The sequence below is a fragment of the Phyllobates terribilis genome, unplaced genomic scaffold (genome assembly GCF_046119375.1).
Source record: "Phyllobates terribilis strain yellow unplaced genomic scaffold, ASM4611937v1 Scaffold_8__6_contigs__length_399053987, whole genome shotgun sequence".
In the NCBI taxonomy this organism is placed as follows: domain Eukaryota; kingdom Metazoa; phylum Chordata; class Amphibia; order Anura; family Dendrobatidae; genus Phyllobates; species Phyllobates terribilis.
Window position 1 is genome coordinate 24,625,817 of NW_027362768.1, and position 12,155 is coordinate 24,637,971.

Sequence of the window (12,155 nt, forward strand, 5' to 3'; positions counted from 1 at the left end):
TGTGGGAATAATTATGTTCATTATTTCATTCCACATTGCTTTAATTCCTGTGAAGCACCTAAATGGTTAATAAACTTCTTGAATGTGGTTTGGAGCAATTTGAGGTGTGCAGTTTTTAGAATGGTGTTACTTTTGGGTATTTTCTGTCACATTGGTCCCTCAAAGTCACTTCCAACGTGATGTGGTCCCTAAAAAAAACGGTTTTGTAAATTTTGTTGAAAAACTGAGAAATTGCTGCTAAACTTTTGACCCTTCTAACTTCCTAACAAAAAAATTGTTTTGAAAATGATGCAGATGTAAAGTAGACATATGGGTTATTTATAAATTATTTTGTACAGCATCACTAATTGGTTTAAGGATACACAATGTATACAGGTGCTTCTCACAAAATTCGAATATCCTTAAAAATTTAATTTATTTTCAGTTCTTCAATACAAAAAATGAAACTCATATATTATATAGAGTCCAGGGCCGTAACTACAACCGGGGCAGCCGGGGCACTGCCCCGGGGCCCCAACCACCCAAGGGGCCCCAAACTGATGGTAAAAAATTGTATTTTAATACTTTAATTTCTCATAAAATACCCAGCTCCTATATTCCTGTCAGACAATGTCACCTGGAGGACAGGAGAGACTATTGACTCGCCCCCTGGGCCATAGGGTACCCGGAACTGGGCTTCTGTACGATGCTGGGGGTAGTAGTGGCAACCCGATCCCGTGGCTCAGGGTGGTCAGACCAAATGACGGCAGTCTATTTATCAGTGTTTTGGAATGTCCGACTACGCCACCCGTGGATTGCGGTTAGGGATGACCGCCACTGCAATGCAGACCACTGAGGCTGGTGTTGGTGTGCAGCACAGGGATAGGATTATTCCCCACGGGAAGAGTGTAGCCTCAGGGCAATGTAGGAGGATGCTGGGGGTGATGGTGCAGGCGCAGCACAAATCACACAGAGTCTAATGGTGCAGTTCAGGCCTTTTACTCACAGTTGTTTTCCAAGTCACTTCTGTCAGCAATGACTGCCCAAGCCGTGCTGCGTCCACCAGGTGAGGGGCTCGGTCAACCCCCAGGCAGTTCAGGAGTATGGCACAGGACCCCCTTCTATCCTTTCTCTGGCCTCTCGTGCCCCACCAGTGACCACGCTTCTGTCCAGCTGCCTCGGGCCTTCTCTGGTAAAACTTGGCGCCAGTTTCCCTGACCCTATGTGGTATCTTCCTAGCGGGTGTAACAAGGGGTCGCACCAATAAATGATCATGACCTCCGGTTCTTGGTTGAGGGATGATTTACCTCCACCAACTTGGGAATCCGGTACCCTTCCATGGCCTGACCCTTCACCCGATATAACGCGGGTCTGCAACGGTTACTGTCCGTTCTGCGCTCTCTTAGGGTCCCTTCTGCCTTCTTGTTTCTGGAGCCTTTCTACTCCTCTGTCTCTTCTCCTTTCATTCCTTCTCCTTCTTCTCTTCTCTCTGGCCCCGGCCTTCTCTCTAGGCCTGCCTCGTGGAGCTGAGCTCAGGCCGAGCCGCAGCTCGGGGCGCCACACTATCATTTCAATAATTTCCAGGAGCTCTGCCAGCTGTCAATGAATGGAAACCTGCACTGGCCTGGAGAGTCTCATAGCACAAGATTTGCAACAATATGTTAGTCTGGAGATCACAGAGAGTTGGCAAGGCAGGCACAGTGCACACTATCTGCAACAAACTCTCAGCATCATTGAGAGGAGACAGTCTCAGCAGACACAAATATCTCTGTCAGGAAAATGCCGGCCGGTGGGTGCAGCTCTCTGGTGCCCCCTTGATCTCAGGTCAGTCAAGGTACTGCACCTAGAGTAAGTAGTGCCAGGAAGCTGCTACCAGCGGGGGAAAACACGGTGGTGTGTTGTCCCTTACACGTCACCAATCCGTGACGCCACAATACAGGCACAACTCTCTGGCGCCCCCTCGCCTCTCAGGTCAGTCAATGTACTGCACCTAGAGCGAGTGGTCGCCGGAGAGGCCGTCCTGTAGCCCACTGGGTATTTGAGGCCCTCTGCAGTGAGGGCAGTATATATATATTTCCCTGGCTGCGCCAGTAATATATATCCACACCTCCGGCCGTCACTGCCAGCCTTCCTCAAATCCCCCAGATGGTATGCTGCCACCAGTTCTGGTTTGATACAGCCCGGTATTAATGGACTTGTATCGGGTCAGGAACCAACCTGGTAGCGTTTATGGCTTCGGGGAGGAGAACGATTACAGAACAAAAGAAACAGAACTATTAAATTTTATATTTAATCCAAAAGGGAGGCAGTGTTTAGGAAAAATATATACATAAGGATGTTACAAAGTGGGCATTAAAATACATAAGCAGATACATAAAATAAAACAAGATAAAGAGTGAAAACTACTTACACTACACGATCGCGGAGACGATTCAATATAGTGGGAGGGGGGGTTCTCCAGATTGCTGTTATTCAACAGGACCCTTTGCGTATAATTCTTATTCCCCCCAGCAATGAGTGCTTCTGTCTTCCCCCTAGATTACTTTATACCTAAGGAGAGACCTGGCCACATGCCCCTTGCGGTGACATCATGTGAGCCGGTCTTCAGCCTGTAGATTTTTATTAGAAATGCTGACTTTTGCGATAACTCATCGCCCATTAATCGCAGAAGCTCGCAACATACGCCATATTTTCCCTCATGATTTTATCTTTCTTTTGATATCACGCATCCCAGAGCTGCAGTCTACTATTCGGGTGTTTTTGCGCTGCAGCTCCCTAATTGTGATTACAGCCGTGGAAAAATAGCTGCATATTCTGGGGCTGATTTGGTCACTACCCATTTGGGGCTCGTTATTGTCGGACCTATAGAACTCATATTATTTCAGAACTAATATCGGAGTCAGTGAGTCTGCAAATTCCCCTTTGAAGCTCGGGGAAGACCCTTCACAGTTACACACGAATTAGGGAAATCTGCATTTTAAGTACCTCCTGCGTCTTTCAGGGACAAGAGGCCTGCTTCCTAATGAAGTTTTCACACTTCTTCCCTGGCCGTGTGTGAATAACTATTTATCAGTCGTGCGTTAATTGGGGCTTTTGTGCTGAGCAGAAAGGGAATATAAGGGAGGGGGGTGAACATGTGTGTCACGCAGATGGAGGGACATTTTCCTGATATTAATATTTTATAATATTCCTGACAATCTCTGTGACAAACTGTGAGAAGCCCTGCTATAGGTTTATACTGCTGCGAGGGGGAGAGCGGGGAGGGGGGAAGTCTCCATAATCACACATTTCTCCCGGCTCCACAAATATCTCTGTGACAAACTGTGAGAAGCCCTGCTATAGGTCTATACTGCTGCGAGCGGGAGGGGAGGAGGGGGAAGTGACGCGCCCCTGGGCCTGTGTCGCGCTGCGTTGCGCACGCGGGAGCTTACCCGGAGCCGGATCTCTTGAGGGTTGTAGTCTCGTGGCGGTGACCCGGTCCGTGCCCAGGGAGTCAAACTGGATGGCAGTAGATGTAGTACGACTACGCCACCCGTTGAATGCAGCTTATGGAGCTGCCGCTGCAGGACAGTCCGCTGAGGCCGGTGGATGGATGGTGCAGCGGGGATGGTATAACCCCCAACGGGAGGGGTATGGCCTCAGGGCAGCCGACGTGGATGATGGGGGTAGCAGGAACCACTCAGAGACGGTGCGGTGTAATTCAGGGTCTTTACTGGTAACAACGATAGACCCTCCCGGAGTACTTGCTAGCGAACGGGGCCTGGTCAGTCCTTGAGCAGATGGGATCTCCCCTGGCCAGGCGGAGTTGTAGGCCTCCCAAACTGACTGTACTCTTCTGGCTACCTTGCTAGAAGCGGATATAAGTAGCCCACGTCCCTGAGTGTACCGTGTGGTGCTCACCCGTATGGCCGGTGACTCGGGGCCTTCTAATGGCTTCCGCTCCACGATGGCGGTGCTGGTCCCACGCGTGTGACCGTGCCTTCGGGCTTCTTGGCCAGAGGACCTGAAATCCCCTGCCTGACGGATTCTGCTGCTGGGTAGGAATTAGTCCCCACAGCCTCGGACTCCGGGTCCGGTAAGAAATCTTCTCAGTCAGGGCGAGCTCTGCAGCTGCCAGCCCCTGACTCGTAGTAGTATTGCTCCCACTGAGCTTCTGCTGTTTCTTCCTATGCTGCTTCTTGTCTCTACTCTCCTTGACTGCTAACCCTGCTTCAGCCCCGGGTTTATATAGGGGAAGTTCTTCCCCTCCCAAGACTGGGCAGGAGGTGTGGCATGCACAGGATCCCTGACCAAAGGACCTCCCACCTGCTCTCAGACATAATATCTCTATCACTGTGGCAACCAGACCCCTGGGGTGTCACATTCCCCCCTAGTGAAATTTAGTACTCCGGGACTAAACATATTTTAGAAAAACATAACAAGATATAACAATAACAATACAATAAGAAACACATAAAGGTGGTCACGGCATGTCCGTAACCGGGTGCAGTCTTTGAAGAAAGCAAGGTGTCCATTTCACCAAAACAGGGAGACGTAACCAGGTAGGGGTCTGTCCTACCCCGAGTCCTTAACAGTCTCTAGTCCATCCTGGGTTACGCTCCAACTATGTACAAGGATTCCCGGTAAATCCACCAAGGATTCCTAAAAATAACTGGAAACACAAAATTATACACAAGCAACAATACACAGATAAACATAAATAAAACAATTTATACACTTCAAATCCTCCAGCGTGCGGGTAACTGGCCTCTAGTGGCCCTAGTGGACCTACGGAGCTGACTGTCTGGCCCTGAACTACAGGGTGTAGGAGCTGTCAAGGGTAATCTGGGCAGCTGTCTACCGGCTCTTTGTCTCACTAGGGGTACGGCAGGCTCACTATAAGCAGAGGGTTGATCCTCCTGTTCTGCTTGTGTGGAGTCTTCTGCCTCCTGGACCGGCTGTTCTTCCAGCTCTACCTGTTGCTCCGTAGGTGCTTGGGATGCTGGTTGGAGGAAGGTGAGTACGGGTACCACAACTGCACCATTGACTTGAGTCCAAGACCGAGGGAAGTCCCCGAGCAGAGTACTAACCATATCTTCCCTTTCCTCTACGGGTCGATGGTCTTCTTGTTCCTCTTCAGGGTTCCTCAGTTGTTCGGGACACTTCTTCAGGTGGTCCCGGGATACAATGGCGGTGGTTTCCCCTCCGTCTTTACTGATGGTACAAACCTTCGGGTTCTCGTGGCTTGAGGGCAGTACGGTGTACGGGTCCTTCTCCCACTGGTCATCCAACTTGTGGAGCCGTCTCTTCCTCTTCAAGATCTGCTCTCCGGGTACCAGGGGAACAGCGGGAGCATACTGGTTGTAAGTTTTCTCTTGTCTTTCCCTAGCCTGACAGAGACTTCGCTCCACGCTCTCCTGTACTCTCCGGTACTGCTGCTGCCTCTCTGTGTCCCAGTCTGTTTCTGGTGAAGTGTCCTCGGGTGTCAGGACTCCCATTTCCAGGTCAACAGGTAACTTACCAGGTCTTGCCCTCATTAGGTAAGCCGGGGTACAGTTGGTGGAACCTACCGGGATGTGGTTGTATAGGTCCACCAGATCGGGCAACTTCTCAGGCCACAGACTGCGTTCTTCCAGGGGCAACGTTTTTAGAAGATCTATTACCACCTGGTTCATTTTCTCACAAAGTCCATTAGTTTGCGGATGGTAGGGTGTCGTCCTTATCTTCCGGCAGCCATACAGATTGCAGAATTCCTGGAAGACCTCCGCTTCAAAGGCAGGTCCCTGGTCCGTCAGCACTTGGTCCGGGTACCCGTGTGGACGGCAAAAGTGCTGCTGGAAGGCTCTAGCTGCTGTTTGAGCCGTTAAGTCCTTGACGGGGACGACAACCAGAAACCGGGAGTAATGATCCACGATGGTTAACGCGTAGACGTAGCCACTTCTGCTTGGGGTCAGTTTTACATGATCCAAGGCTACCAGTTCCAACGGTTGCCGGGTGACGATGGACTGCAGGGGAGTCTTCTGGCTGGCACGGTCCTTCCTTCTCAGGTTGCACGGGCCACAGTCTCTGCACCACTTCTCAATGGTTCCCCTCATGCCTACCCAGTGGAACCGCTCGCGCAGCAGGAACTCCAGCTTCTTCCACCCGAAGTGCCCAGCTCCGTCGTGGTATGCCTCCATCACCATGGCTGCGTCCCTTCGTGGCACCACTACTTGCCAGAGTAATTCATGCATCCGGGAGTTAACCATTCTGCGGCACAACTTCCCTTTGTAAAGGAACAGTCGACTCTTCTCTGCCCATAGTTGTTTGGCTTCCTCCGGAGCGTCTGGTTCAAGGCGAGCCTCCGGCCGAGTCAGCATCTCCTTCACCAGTCGGACGGCAGGGTCGCTGTCTTGCGTTTCCGCCCAGTTGTAGTGGGGTAAGGGGTTCAACGTAGCAGTCTGCTTACTCCTTACCTGGTGGGAATACTGAATAGTCCCATGACGGTGGAACGCAGGGAGTTCAACTTCTTCCAGTCCCTCCGGATCTTCTCCTCCGTCCGGCAGGTTGGGCATCCTGGACAGGGCGTCCGCGTTGGTATTGGAGCGTCCTGCCCGGTATTTGATTGTGAACTCGTAGTTGGACAGACGGGCCATCCACCTCTGCTCCAGGGCACCGAGTCTTGCCGTGTCCAGGTGTGTCAACGGGTTGTTATCCGTGTACACGGTGAACCGGGAAGAAGCGAGGTAATGCTTAAAGCGCTCGGTGACTGCCCATACTACGGCCAGGAACTCTAGCTTAAATGAGCTGTAATTCTCGGGGTTCCTTTCGGTGGGTCGCAGTTTTCGGCTGGCGTAGGCGATTACTCGTTCCTTCCCCTGCTGGATCTGGGACAGTACGGCTCCTAGCCCGATGTTACTGGCGTCGGTGTAGAGGATAAAGGGCTGGCTATAATCCGGGTACGCCAGGATTTCGTCCCCCGTGAGGGCCATCTTCAGCTGGCGGAAGGACTCTTCTTCCAGCTCCTCCCATTTGAAGGGCGGCTTCTGGTTCTTGGCCTTCCGGGACTGGCCTATCAGGAGGTCCTGCATAGGTGCTGCCTTTTTGGTGAAACCGGGAATAAACCTTTGGTAGTAGCCTACCAACCCAAGGAACTGCCGCACTTCTTTTACGCTGGAGGGGCTTGGCCATTCCTTAATTGCGGTGATCTTATCAGGGTCGGGAGCCACTCCGTCAGCGCTCACCACGTGTCCCAGGTACTGCACCTTTGGTTTCAGGAGGTGACACTTGGAGGGTTTCACCTTTAGGCCGTAACTTGCCAGAGCTTCGAACACTTCCGCCAGGTGTTTCAGGTGGTCCTCATACGTCTTGGAATATACGATGACATCGTCCAGGTACAACAGGACCGTCTCGAAGTTTCTGTGGCCCAGACAACACTCCATTAGTCGTTGGAAGGTTCCCGGTGCGTTGCAGAGTCCGAACGGCATGCAGGTGAACTCGCTAAGTCCCATCGGGGTGGTGAATGCGGTCTTCTCCCGGTCCGCCTCTGCTACAGGAACCTGCCAGTACCCGCTAGTGAGATCCAAGGTAGAGAAGAAGTTAGCAGATCTTAAAGCAGCCAATGACTCCTCTATCCTTGGTAAGGGGTACGCATCCTTGTGTGTGATACGATTGATTTTCCGGTAATCTACACACATCCTCATGGTGTTGTCTTTCTTTCGGACTAAGACTAGTGGAGCTGCCCAGGGACTACAGCTATCCCTGATCACCCCAGCCTCCTTCATGTCTCTAAGCATCCCCTTGGCGTGTTGGTAGTGTGCAGGGGGTACGGGTCGATACCTCTCTTTTATGGGAGGATGGTCTCCCGTGGGGATGTGGTGTTCTACCCCCTTGACTCGCCCGAAGTCTAACGGGTGTTTACTAAACACTCTCTCGTACTCTTGAACCACCCGATAGACTCCCTGTTTCTGATGTGAGGGAGTGGAGTCAGTACCCAAATGTAGTTGCTGACACCAGTCCTCCTTTGTTCTCTTAGAGCCGTTACCTTCCTCCAGGTAAGATGGAGGCAAGGGTTCCACAGATTGTATAGCATTTTGGTTAATGGTATATAATTTGGCTAGCGTGGCATACCGGGGCAGGTACACTTCCCTCTCCCCGATATTGATTATGCGAACGGGCACCCTCCCATGGCGTACATTGACCACCCCCCGTGCTGTCAAAATGGTGGGCCTACTGTCTGAGTAAACTGGTTCTGCCATTGCCTGGTAATCTCTACCTCTCAGACCAATAGCTGCCCGGCACCAAATCATCATTTCACTTTTTGGGGGCATGGCAATAGGAAAAGGGTCACACATTCTTACGCTACCAATCTCACCGCCGGAGAGTTCCACCTGTTGCCGTCGCATCAGTGCCCGGATCTCTTTCTGGAGCACCCGCTGCTCGCCGGAGCTGGCGTTCTTGGCAACCTGCTGTAAAACGAAAATCACCTCTGCAAGACAATTTTCAATTACATTAGTTCCTAGAGTTATTTTTGGGTGACTCTCATGTTTGTCAATATCTACAATGATCAGTCCCTGTGCTGCCAGTTCGACTCTACCGATTTTGATGGTCACCTCTTTAAATCCGATCTGTGGCACGGGCTGGCCATTGCTGGCGATGATACTCAAGTCGTCGTCAGGGTAGCGGGTAATATCCGAGTCATTCCAGTACTGCTTAAAGAGCACGTACGGGATGGTGGTGACCTGTGACCCGGTGTCCAGTAGGGCACTCATGGGAATGCCATCCAGTACCACAGGCAAGACTGGACGTCCTCCCACATATCTGTCGCGCCAGTTCGATGGGCCTGGTGATCTTTTTCCTGGGGGTTGGCCCTCTACCCCAGGTTGTGCCCGTTTAAAGAACAGTACCTTGCCATATGTCCAGGTTGATTGCAGCGGCGGCAGATGGGTCGTCCGTCCTCGCTGTATCGGTCACTGGGTCTTCCTCTGGCCGGTGGGGTCCTCCTTGGTCGACGCCACGGGATGTCCTCCGGTCCGGATGCCAGCTGGATCTTCCCTGGGGTGGAAGCCTGTAAAGACTGCACAGTTCGGGTTAGCGCAGCAACGCTCTTAGCTAGCTCTTGGACCTGATGGTGTAGGTCTGGAGCCGGGTCATTGTCCAAAGCCTGCGCATCAGCTCCCACAGGCCCTGCCGACAAGGGCGCCGCCTCCTGGTGGTAAGTGATAGCAGGGCGCTTGTGGGTCACAACGCCACCCGGTGCCGGTTCTCGGAGCACCCGGATGGCTCTGTCCTTGAACTGTGCAAAGCCCAGATGGGGATCCTGTAAGGCCATTGCCCGCAACTGGGTTCGGTGGGTATTACAATACAGTCCCTCTATAAACTGTTCGGTCAACAGCCTGTCCTCGTTTCCCACTCCATCAGGGTCGGTCTGCTTAATGGCCCTCAGGGCCTCTTGTAGGTTTAGTGCATAGTCCCTTATACTCTCATGCGCTCGCTGCTTGCACCCGTAGAATCTAAGCTTAATCTCGGCTGAGGTGCGGGTATCAAAGGTGTCCTTCAGCCGGGTTAGTATCCCTGCGACAGTCTTCCTCCCAGGTGGCCAGGATTTTACTTCCCTTTTGGCTGCCCCGGTTAGTTGGGCCACCAGGATGCTCACTTTTTGCTCTTCTGTGAGGGGGTACACCTGGAAGAGGCTATCCAGCTTTTCTCTAAAGTCATGCAGGGTATGTGACTCCCCTGAGTACTGGGGTAGCCAAGCTGCTCCCGGGATATAGGGCATGGTGAAGGGCATAACTGCAGCAGCGGTAGCGCTGGCGGGGGTTGAGGCAGTGAAGCTCTCCTCCGTATCCGACATCTTCCTCCCCCCTAGTGGACCGTGGCCTACCTTGCGATGATCCTGTTCCGTAGGCCGCGGCTCCGCAGTGGATCGTCAGGGTTGAGGACCTTCCGTCGCGCTCCTGTGACGTCGGCGTCTGCTGGGCTCCTTCCAGGACCTTACGCAACGTCCGGACGTGGGGCGGGGCTTCAGTTCTCGCGCGCTTTCGGAGTCCACGCCCCTCTTCTTCCCGCGCGGCGTCCTCAAGATGGCGTCCAATGGCGGGAAAACTCCACGGATGGCGGGAAGAAGGCAGAAGATGGCGCCGGATGGCGGGAAACTTCACCGATGGCGGGAAGAAGGCTGAAGATGGCGCCGGATGGCGGGAATCTTCACCACAGGTAAGTTTGAAAAGTCTCTTTTTCAGGCACGCAGTACCCGGTGGTTGCGGGCATGAAATCCTGCCGACTACGCCAAAGTTGACGCGCCCCTGGGCCTGTGTCGCGCTGCGTTGCGCACGCGGGAGCTTACCCGGAGCCGGATCTCTTGAGGGTTGTAGTCTCGTGGCGGTGACCCGGTCCGTGCCCAGGGAGTCAAACTGGACGGCAATAGATGTAGTACGACTACGCCACCCGTTGAATGCAGCTTATGGAGCTGCCGCTGCAGGACAGTCCGCTGAGGCCGGTGGATGGATGGTGCAGCGGGGATGGTATAACCCCCAACGGGAGGGGTATGGCCTCAGGGCAGCCGACGTGGATGATGGGGGTAGCAGGAACCACTCAGAGACGGTGCGGTGTAATTCAGGGTCTTTACTGGTAACAATGATAGACCCTCCCGGAGTACTTGCTAGCGAACGGGGCCTGGTCAGTCCTTGAGCAGATGGGATCTCCCCTGGCCAGGCGGAGTTGTAGGCCTCCCAAACTGACTGTACTCTTCTGGCTACCTTGCTAGAAGCGGATATAAGTAGCCCACGTCCCTGAGTGTACCGTGTGGTGCTCACCCGTATGGCCGGTGACTCGGGGCCTTCTAATGGCTTCCGCTCCACGATGGCGGTGCTGGTCCCACGCGTGTGACCGTGCCTTCGGGCTTCTTGGCCAGAGGACCTGAAATCCCCTGCCTGACGGATTCTGCTGCTGGGTAGGAATTAGTCCCCACAGCCTCGGACTCCGGGTCCGGTAAGAAATCTTCTCAGTCAGGGCGAGCTCTGCAGCTGCCAGCCCCTGACTCGTAGTAGTATTGCTCCCACTGAGCTTCTGCTGTTTCTTCCTATGCTGCTTCTTGTCTCTACTCTCCTTGACTGCTAACCCTGCTTCAGCCCCGGGTTTATATAGGGGAAGTTCTTCCCCTCCCAAGACTGGGCAGGAGGTGTGGCATGCACAGGATCCCTGACCAAAGGACCTCCCACCTGCTCTCAGACATAATATCTCTATCACTGTGGCAACCAGACCCCTGGGGTGTCACAGAAGTCTCCATAATCACACATTCCTCCTGGCTCCGGGTCATGCAGTATCTATCTTCTCAGTCAACTGCCTCTTGTTTTCAGTAATCAGAGCTGTGTATAACCGCCACTCTCCTCACAACCGAGAGGGAGCAATAATGACTGCTGTACCTGTGGTCGGGGGTTGTAGTATTTCTATTTGATTTCTGGACACAGTGCACATATCCTGGGCAGCCGCACTGTCTCTTTGCCAGTAGTTGGCGCCCTGCACCTGGCGTATAAGATGACCCCTGACTTCTGAGAAGATTTTCAGGGGTTAAAAAGTAGTCTTATACACCGGAAAATACGGTACTAGTCTGTGATTGTGTGTGTAAAACCGTTTATTATGAAACGAATTCGGCACCAGCCAAGTGGAAATAAAAAAAGACAGACTGCGAAAAGAAGAAACTTGGAGGCTGAAAAAAGTTCGAAGAAATTAGAAAGTTCGAAGAAATTAGCAGCATGGCTGGATGTTGAAAACCACTCAACAGGGAATGATGATAAGACAGGTATGTGTATGATTTGATTGGTTACATTTGCATGATGTTTGTTTACATTACGGCCTCTACGCCGTCTTTATTCAATTATTCGTTATTCGTAAATATTTATGCAGAAGAAAAACTTATTTCCAAAACTGAAACTAGCCTACTTATTTTCCTTATAATTTATTATATTGTACTTGTACATTCAAATTTTTCATTTTCTGAATACTAACACGTTTTTAGTACGTTATAAAAACATGTGTTAAAAAAAATAATTTTTATTAATTTAACCCCTTAATAACATTTGACGTACTAATACGCGTCTGTGCCCTGGGACTTAAGAGCCAGACCCGTATTAGTACGTCATGGCGATCGCGCACGCACACAGGCTGTGCGGGCGCGATCGCCGCCGGGTGTCAGCTGATTGTCACAGCTGACACCCGGT